This window comes from Lonchura striata, chromosome Z, assembly GCF_050655825.1.
Source record: "Lonchura striata isolate lonStrDom1 chromosome Z, ASM5065582v1, whole genome shotgun sequence".
Lineage (NCBI taxonomy): Eukaryota > Metazoa > Chordata > Aves > Passeriformes > Estrildidae > Lonchura > Lonchura striata.
The window spans coordinates 5369620-5378459 of NC_140740.1; positions in this window are offsets into that span (position 1 = coordinate 5369620).

Genomic DNA, 8840 nt, shown 5'->3' on the forward strand with positions numbered 1-8840 from the left:
AGGGCATTCTGCCACTATACATGCAAGGATACAGCAGAAATGCCAGTAATATAGAGCCTGTTTAATTTTTAATTTTTTTTTAAATACACTTACTACAGATTCCAAACTAGAGCCAAACTGGCAGAAGATTATAGTCATGGGGCGTAGTCTGTTGATTCATTCCTTATTTTCTCCTGAAACACTTGAAATATGTGCCACCTTGTGAAGGCATAGGATCTGCTTGATTTTTAAAAAAAGATTTGTTATTATTTATTGTTATTAAATTCCTCCATTTCCTTTTCCTTCTTCTTTCCCTTTTTCTCTTCTTTTTCCTTCCCCTTTCCCTTCCCCTTCCCCTTCCCCTTCCCCTTCCCCTTCTCCTTCTCCTTCTCCTTCTCCTTCTCCTTCTCCTTCTCCTTCTCCTTCTCCTTCTCCTTCTCCTTCTCCTTCTCCTTCTCCTTCTCCTTCTCCTTCTCCTTCTCCTTCTCCTTCTCCTTCTCCTTCTCCTTCTCCTTCTCCCTTTCTCTACCTCTTCTTTCTTCTTTTTTCCTTTATTTTGGTTTTCACTTTGTTTTTTCTCTTTCTTTCTTTTTGGAGGCAGAACAAGCAGCTGAAAGCTAATCCAGGGTCGAGAGATTTCTTCATGCAGCTCTGTGCTCACACTTCACCCCTAGCACGATGCTTTCAGCTCCTGGCTGCAGTGAGCTAAAAAAAGCCTTCTCGAGGCAGGGGTGCACTTTGGAGAGAGGGAATGGTGAACCTGCCAAGCCATGCTGGGGAGTGAGACAAAGCTCTGGATGTGGCCCAAGGACACCCTGGTTGTGTGTCAGCTCAGCGCTGCCCAGGAGATGGAGATGGTGGGGACAGACACAGCTCTTTCCGTGCCAGCAGCTGACCAGGGAGTGGGGACAAGAGCCCTCCAACCACAGTGAAGTTGGAAAAAGTGCTCAGTCCTTCCTCGGTTCCTGTAACAGCTCAGGATGACTTCACTTTCCAATTCCAAAGTTTGCAAGAAGCATCTGGGAGCTGGAAGCCCTGGAGTGGGCGGTGGCTTTTGGAGGTGTCGAGCTTCTCTGGCACTGGTGCACCCTGCACAAGGCACTGCCACGGCTCCCAGGGCGGCTGCAGACTGGCAGCCAGACCAGATTTCATCTTTTCCCCCTCAAAACAGCTCCCTTTGTAGCCATGGCAACTCACTGCCAAGCACAGGCAGGCCCCGGAGCTGGTGCTCTGCAGCAGCTCTGGTCCTACTCTCTGAGGCTGCCCAGGCAAGGGAATTTCCAGGAGCCTCCTCATCAACTTACAGTCAGCTGTTCTGGTCTCCCAGAAGACCCCTACGAGGCTGAAATCAGAATGAGAGTTTGTGAGCATCCCTTCATGTGTCACTCTTTGTGAGCTGCAGCAACCCCTCAAGGGCCACAGCATCCCCTCTTGGCATGCTCCCACATCCCCAGCAGGGGTGTGGAGCTGCAGACCTTGGGTGAGACCCATCACTAAATCTGAGCAGGGGAACAGGGCTCAGAAAGGGCTCAGTTCTCCCCAGAAAGGCTTTTTGGGTTTGCTGCTGTCACAGAGAGTCATGTGCCACAGTGCACCTTCTCTCTGTCTCAAAAATTCTCCATTGAGATGTGTATTCTGGAGTGGAGCAGGGATTTGATCTTGCTCCAGCAGCGAGCTCTAAGGGGTTAAAGGATGGAGTCATGCAGTCTGGGGCTTTGCTCATCGACTTCTTGCTGTTGTTTGCTGTTGCAGACATTTGTTATACCCTGCATTAGTCAGATTGTCCTTTAAGACATCTTTTCACTAAAGCAGCAGCCTTCCTTAATGAAGATTTCTTAATTAGGATTTCTTAATGAGAACCTTTAGGTTGCTCTTCTGTATTCACATGGGCAGCCCAAACCTTTTCTTTTCAGTGGCTTGAGGAATTCTCCTCCTGAGGGAAGAGAGGGCATAAGAGGAAAACAAACCATCACATTCTCGTTGTCTCAGCAGCATGTTTTTTAGGGCTGGGAGGAGAACTAGAGACAGCTCCCTCCAGACACCACTTTGAGGTAGTTAGGAGGAAATCATGGACACATCTTGACCCTGATGTGAGGCATTGGCTCCACCTTTGCTGCTCAGTTCCTGCATCTCCTGCTACCAGAAAGTGTTGCTGTAATCAGGAGCTGCAGCTCCAGAAGTCTTGTATTGCTCCCTGGGGAGCCATTCTGGCTCTCCTGGAAGAGGCAGCGTGGTGCCTGCGGAGCAACACGTTCCAAAAGCCAGGAAGAAGGTGGTGCTGGGGCCTCGGGTCTGCATTGCTCATATCTGCAGTGCTGATGTGTCTGTGTGCCCAAGTACCCACCCCTGGGTTTCATGCCAAGTGTTGTTTCTAATACAGTGATTTCCCTGGAAAAGGGCAAAATCTCCAGAGTCACACATCTGTTATGACAGGGGAGACAGGGAGGTGGGACTTGCTGAAAAAAGAGATGACACTTGGAAAATAGAAAACAACGAATGGGATTTTGTTATACCAAAGAGCTGTTGGCAGATTACCAGTGCCACCATATCGACACTCATTTGAATCTTGTGAGGTTTCACAAATGAATCATAAATCGCTGACTGGAGACTTCAGCACTGCCAAACATCACAAACTCAGCCTGATTCCAGCCCCACAGGTGTTGTCTGAGAGGTCAGAACAGTGTAAGCAGCTGAGGAGACTCCTGAGGCTCTCTTCTCTTGACCAGCCAGCAGCCCATAGTGGGCAGAACCAGAGCCAGGGCTGCTGCCCTGAGCCAAAGAAGCCACTGCTGCTGCAGTGCAGAACACAACTGGGTTTCCATGGTGCCACTGCTCCCCTTAATCTCCTGTAGCAGCCAAGTTATCTCCTAATGGAGGTATTCTTTGTGCTCCTGCATTCCTTTGGCTGTAGGCACATCAGCCTGGGCTTCAGCTTCAGGCTGGGCAAGATGCCCAGCAGAGCCAGTATGAGAGCTGTTGTTGGACCCATGGCCTGGAGGAGGTGGGGGGAGAGGGCATTCAGTGGGTCTGGCTGGGATGGAGCGGGGGGCTGGTGACACCTGCAATGTCCCCAAAGCCTCTCTGGGCACCTGCCACGCTGACAGCTCCAAGCCCCTCTTTCCCCAGCCCTGGGGACATTGCCCTGCCCTAAGGGTCCCAGCTCTCACACTGGCTTAAAACCCCCAGGGCCTCTTTCCCAGCCCCCATACAGCCCAGCATTCCCCCTGCATGTGCACTCACTGGCTGCCAGAATCCAAGTGTGCTGGGGCTGGGGCTGGGGCTGCCTGGTGATGTCCCTGGCACAGCTTCCAGTTTGACAAACCCTCCATGATATGGAAACGCCCAGAGCTACACCTCCCAGCCCACTAGCCCCAGCTTTGGTCCTCACTGCTGGGCTCAGAGGGTCCTGGGCATCCTCACCCTGGGCAAACACAGACACCTGAGCCCCCCGGGGCTCTCTGGAATAAGGTGGCCCTTGACCAGACCCTCCAAAGCTGTAATTGAAAGGAACATGGGGACTGTAGGTAATGTTGCTGGCTTAGGTGGAGAGGTGAGATGTCTTCTGGGCCATGTCATCTTACTCTGAATTTTATTGCAACAAAGGGTTATCTTGCCTTGTGCAGAGACAAAATTCTCCTCCTCCCCATCCTCTTGTACTCTTGGATTGCTTCTACTTCTGTAATTTGTTACTTGGAGAAGGGACCTGTCCCTACCTTGTTGCCATCTGTTTTCAGGGTGTTGTAGAGAGTGATAAGGTCTCCCCTGAGCCTCCTTTCCTTTAGTATAAACACTTCCAGCTTCCTCAGCCACTATGACTTAACCTCTAGATGCTTCCCCAACTCCACGGAGCTTCTCTGGACACACTTCATCACCTCAATCACTTTTTTGCCATAAGAGGCCTAAAACTAAACACAGGATTTGAGATGTGACCTCAGCAGTGCTGTTCCCTCACCCACTGAGTAGGTCACCTTGTCACAGAAGGAGATTGGGCTGGTGAAGCAAGACCTGCCCCATGGTCACAGTTCTCTTCCACAGTTCTGCTGCTTGTCAATGCGTTGAAACCACATCTGTGTCTAGTATGCATAAAAAAAAAAAATTGCATGATGAAACAGATTCTTTAATTCTGGTTGTTTTGTGGTGAAACTGGAAGCACCAGTGTCAATGAGTGACCTGGACTGCAGGAAACCCTTTAGGATCATGGTGATATGCTAATGGTGTCTGTATTTTCTCCTTTATTGCAATCAACAGTTTCTAATCTTCAGTACATGCAATGGGTGGGGTTTTATTTGTTTTGGGGTTTTTTGTTTTTGTTTTTGTTTTTTTTTCCCCAAACTATTTGGATTTTTTGAGGACAAGGAAGGGCCAACATATGGAAGGACTTTAGAGCTCTTGCCCAGTGTTTACATATTCTCCTGGAAAGCAGAAGAGCGAATGAGAACGTGCCAGCCAGCAATGAGGGAGGTCAAATTCCAACATGATAACTGCCCTCCTGCACTGCTGGCTCATCTACTTTTCATTTCCTTACATGTGCAAGCCAGCAGAGCAACACATGGAGCAAGGGTGACATGCTGTGATAATCCAGGAGAAGTGCTGCGGTTGTCCCCTCTTATCTCAGGATGGTTTCAAACGCACGGTAGATGGACTTCATTCACTGTGGCTCAGGGCCAGCTGAATGATCCCTCCCAGGGTGTGTGAACACACAGTTCCATAGGAACCCTCAGTCCCAAAAGCAACTGAGAAGAAAACACTGGCCAAATATGATCTCTGTTCATCTTAGCAAGGCTGCCCATCCTCTTAAGGAAGAGACAAATACTTTTAAACCTAAAGGTAAAAATTTCCCAAAGAGAGTCCTGTAAAACAGGGGTGCTCCTTGATCCTGGGAGTCAATCAATTTTGGATTCTCAGATTTGTGCCTTTTCATTCTTTCCTACTGACTTTCAACAGGGCTGCAGCAGAAGGGACTGCCTTGCTAGATGTTAAGGGATGTGAAGGTGTCATGAGATGAATCTAGAAAGGCTTCAGACTGTTAGATACCAAAAAACCTTTCTGATCATAAAAAAAAGTTAGGAAAGAAACCCAGCAGAATGTCCTCTGGTGCCTAATAAATTGTGAACTCTGAAGGAAGTTCAAATACTACCAGTTATAGCAACAACTGGGAAAAGTTATTCCAAGTATGAACTTACCTGCTGCCACTGGCTCTGTTGTATTTCTTGTACAAATAGAAAAAAAGTAAAAACAGTTTCACAGGGTTCAAAGCTCTTTAGGAAACTAGGCTAAGAATTCAAGATAGGTTTTATTGTAGGAAAATAACAGCCCAAGAACCAAACACATTTAGTAATGATGAGTATCCTGGGCAAGATTCAACTGGTTTCCAGCATTGCTTTGAGTATTGTCTGTCTTTAAAAGGAGGCTTAAATTGGCTTTTTCTCCATATGTGAATTCTCTGTGTCTTTAAAAACAGCAGGTGATGGAGCATGGCTGCTGTGACCAGAGGTGTTGGGGTCAGAGCTGGAAATCAAGGAGCCTGAATTCCTGTGAGACCCTTTGAGCACAGACTCGAGCACAGTTCCTACTCCAGAAGGGCCATGCTTCTTTTCAGATTCCTGATGAAAAAACCCCCCAAGCTCTTGCAGCTGGATGATGATAAAGTAGAGCTGCTCCTCTCTCAGAGCAATGCAAGTCTGATCTCTGTCCTGGAGCTACAGCTGAACGATATTGCCTGATTTCCAGCATTTATTGTAAGACCTCTGAGATACAGAGGTCTTACAGACAGAAAAAGACCATTGATATCTGACAGCTCATCCCCTTGCATAAACTGAGTTTTTAGAGATTTTGCTCAAATCAGGATAAGAAACCTGATACTGGTTCTCATCATGCTGTCTTTGAAAAATAAAGGAAAATCTTTCCCAGAAAATCACATTCATAAAGCCTATGTAAATTATTGCTGTGTCTTCAGTCTGTGTCTGTTTTGCATTATTAACCAGTCTAGGTTTTATTGTGAAGCTTCATTGATCATTTGCATCTTGCAGAGGCAACACAACTGGAAAGCAAATCAACTTCACCACTGGCTCTGCAAGTGATTTGCGTTTTGGAGCTATTGGCAAGGTGGTGCAGAATAAATTTTATCCTGAAATCCTTTCCTTGGGGCTTCCCACTGTTAATGGAACCTTTTTCTCTTTCAGCACCGAGTATTTCCCTGCAGATGTTATGCTATGTTTCTGTTCTAACTTCTGATACACCTGCAATATGTTCTGTCATATATGACTGTCTGGAGTCACTGATGCCAAACTGTAAAAGTTTTTCTTTATACTGTCCTAGACTTTTGCAAATGCTCCAGACTATTGTTAGAAGCACAGCTCAAACTATTCATGTTTTCTTAATAGAAAATGTTACCCTGGAAGATTGAAGCTATTACCTCCCTGCTGTCATTCTCTGGAAAATCGATCAATTTGCTAAGTAGGAGGAATAATAACCTGCTCTACTCACCAGATTTTTTTAATCAGTGTGTACGTTCATGGCTTGTTAGCAGAACCTTGGCTGCCTCTCTGCATGCTGCCTGCCTGACACAGCATCTTCTTCCCCAGCCCTTTCCTTAAATCTTCATGGGAGAGCTGTTACTGGGAGAGGCTGGCTTGCACTCATGGCTGCGTGATGAATTTATCTGCTGCATGTGAGTCAAGGGATGTGGCTGTTTCAAAGGGATGGCTACAGCCTTGGGTACAACCAGGATGATGTGAAAAGAGCTTTTCACTTAAAAGCAGGACAGTTTTTGCTTTTCTCCCATTGTACTGGCAGCCAGACCTCTGAAAATAAGTGAGGGGAACTCCAGCAGCTGGCACAGAGGGTTGGTAATGCTGGCGCAGCTCTACTTGGGGTCAGACTCTGCGGGCTGGGCTCCTCCTGGTGACACAGGACACAGTGCTGCTGGCTTTCAGTGGATGTTGAAGAAGCCCACTGTGCAGCGATGTGGGGTTTGGTCCTACCATCTTGTGTGCAGGCACATGAAGATGAGTATGTGGCACTTGGGGATGTGGTTTAGTGGTGGGCTTGGCTAGGCTTGTCAGTTTGAGATGATGATTTTAGGGGGTTTTTCCTACCTCAGCTATTCTATGATCACAGTGATTCTGTGTCTATAGATACAGTGTGAGCATCCCTGCTGGCTATGGCTTCATCCAGCCCTGATAAAGGCATTACAAAATTCAGTTTCTCCATGCTGAAATGACTTATTAAAACCCATTTTCACTATGACTTAGCTTGGTTTAAAAATGGACCCAGCTGAACCTGGTGAAAAGGTTTGCTTCTAAACTTGTGGAGGTATTTTAACATTATGCTTCAGACCACTGAGATATGCCTTCCAGCACTGCCTGTGATCTCTGCTGATCTTCTGGTAATTCTCCTTTGAGTCCAGTTGCACTTAAGGTTTATTCTCCTCTCTGCTTCTTCCCAGTAATCCTGTTTCATAATCCCTTCCATGACTGTTCGATCTATTGCCTCGAACCTCCCATGATCTTCTGCAAAGCAGCAATCAAATCTCTGCAGGCTTGTCCAGCCCCAGTCTCTTCTGCCAAGCTGCAAACATCTCAAAAACACCCCTGTCCTTTTCTGCTCTTCCCAGACATGGCTCAGACAGAGCTGCACAGCCTAACAGAGAACAACCAAATTGCACCGGTGCCATGGAAAGAATTCCCAGTGCTTATTGCTGCATTGTAAACCTTGAGGAAATCTGGCTCTGTGAAACCTGTAACTTACACCCCATTGCCTTTAGGAAGAGCAGAGGACCTGAAAGTAATTTCTGCTGCATTTCTGCTGATTTTTTCTCAATGTTGCCTTGGAGGCACAGTAGTGAAAGACAGTTTTTAGTGTTTTATAGAAAAGTCTATACAAATTAGGTTAGGGAAGTCCCTCTTCCACATGAGATGGTGTGATGTACTCTCTCTACTCTCTGTTGGTCAAAATAAGGCTGTAGCATTTTGCAGACCCTGACCAGAAGAGACTGAATTGTTTTACAAGCACTAATTTTCCTGATTTGTGCCTCAGCAGCATGCACAAGCCACTGGAGCTGTCTCTCTTTCCCAGGCTCTCCCAGGAGTGGGAAGAGCTGTGGCCAAGGGACTGAACACTAGAATTTTGGCCACAACCCTGGCCCTGTGTTCCCAGCCCAGGGAAGGGGCTGTTCCCAGATCCAGCCTCCAGTGCTCCCCTGGAGCACCACTGTACTCCCAACAGCAGTTGGGAAAGATTTCTGCCTCATTTGAATAATGGGTTAATTAGTGCTCCTCTGTTTAAAATTGCTCCGTTTCCAAGTCTATCAAAGTCTGTGAAAGCTTTGTCACATGTATTATGGGGATTAGGAGGCGGCACAATTTATATAAGACATGGAAAAATGATGCAGGAAAAGGAAGAAATTATTCCAGAATAGAAGCCATTAGCACAAACAGTAAAAATTACTTTTTTTTTTTTTTAATCTATTTTAAGAATTCATATATATATTTTTGGGCCTCATTCTCTCTCCTAGCACCACACGGTGCCATGGCAGGGCCCAGCTCCATGACAGGATGCACTGGACTTCTTGTGTAAAGCCTTGGGTGACCTGGAAGCATTCTCCTCTTGCAGGGCACGTGAAAGCTGTCAGGAAACATCTGGTGGTGGGGGTGGTCAACTCCATGAATTTGTTCTGCAGCAACTTCAGTAGAAGAGAGGAGGAAGAGCTCTGTTTGAAGGGACTCTGTAGGTGATGCAGAGAGCACATCTACTTCTTTCTTTTTTTTTTTTTTTTCCTGAGAAATAAGTGGAGATAGATAATTTATCAGGACAAACAGCACAGAGTTGAATTTGTAGCCATTCCTCACAGAGCAGGCTGT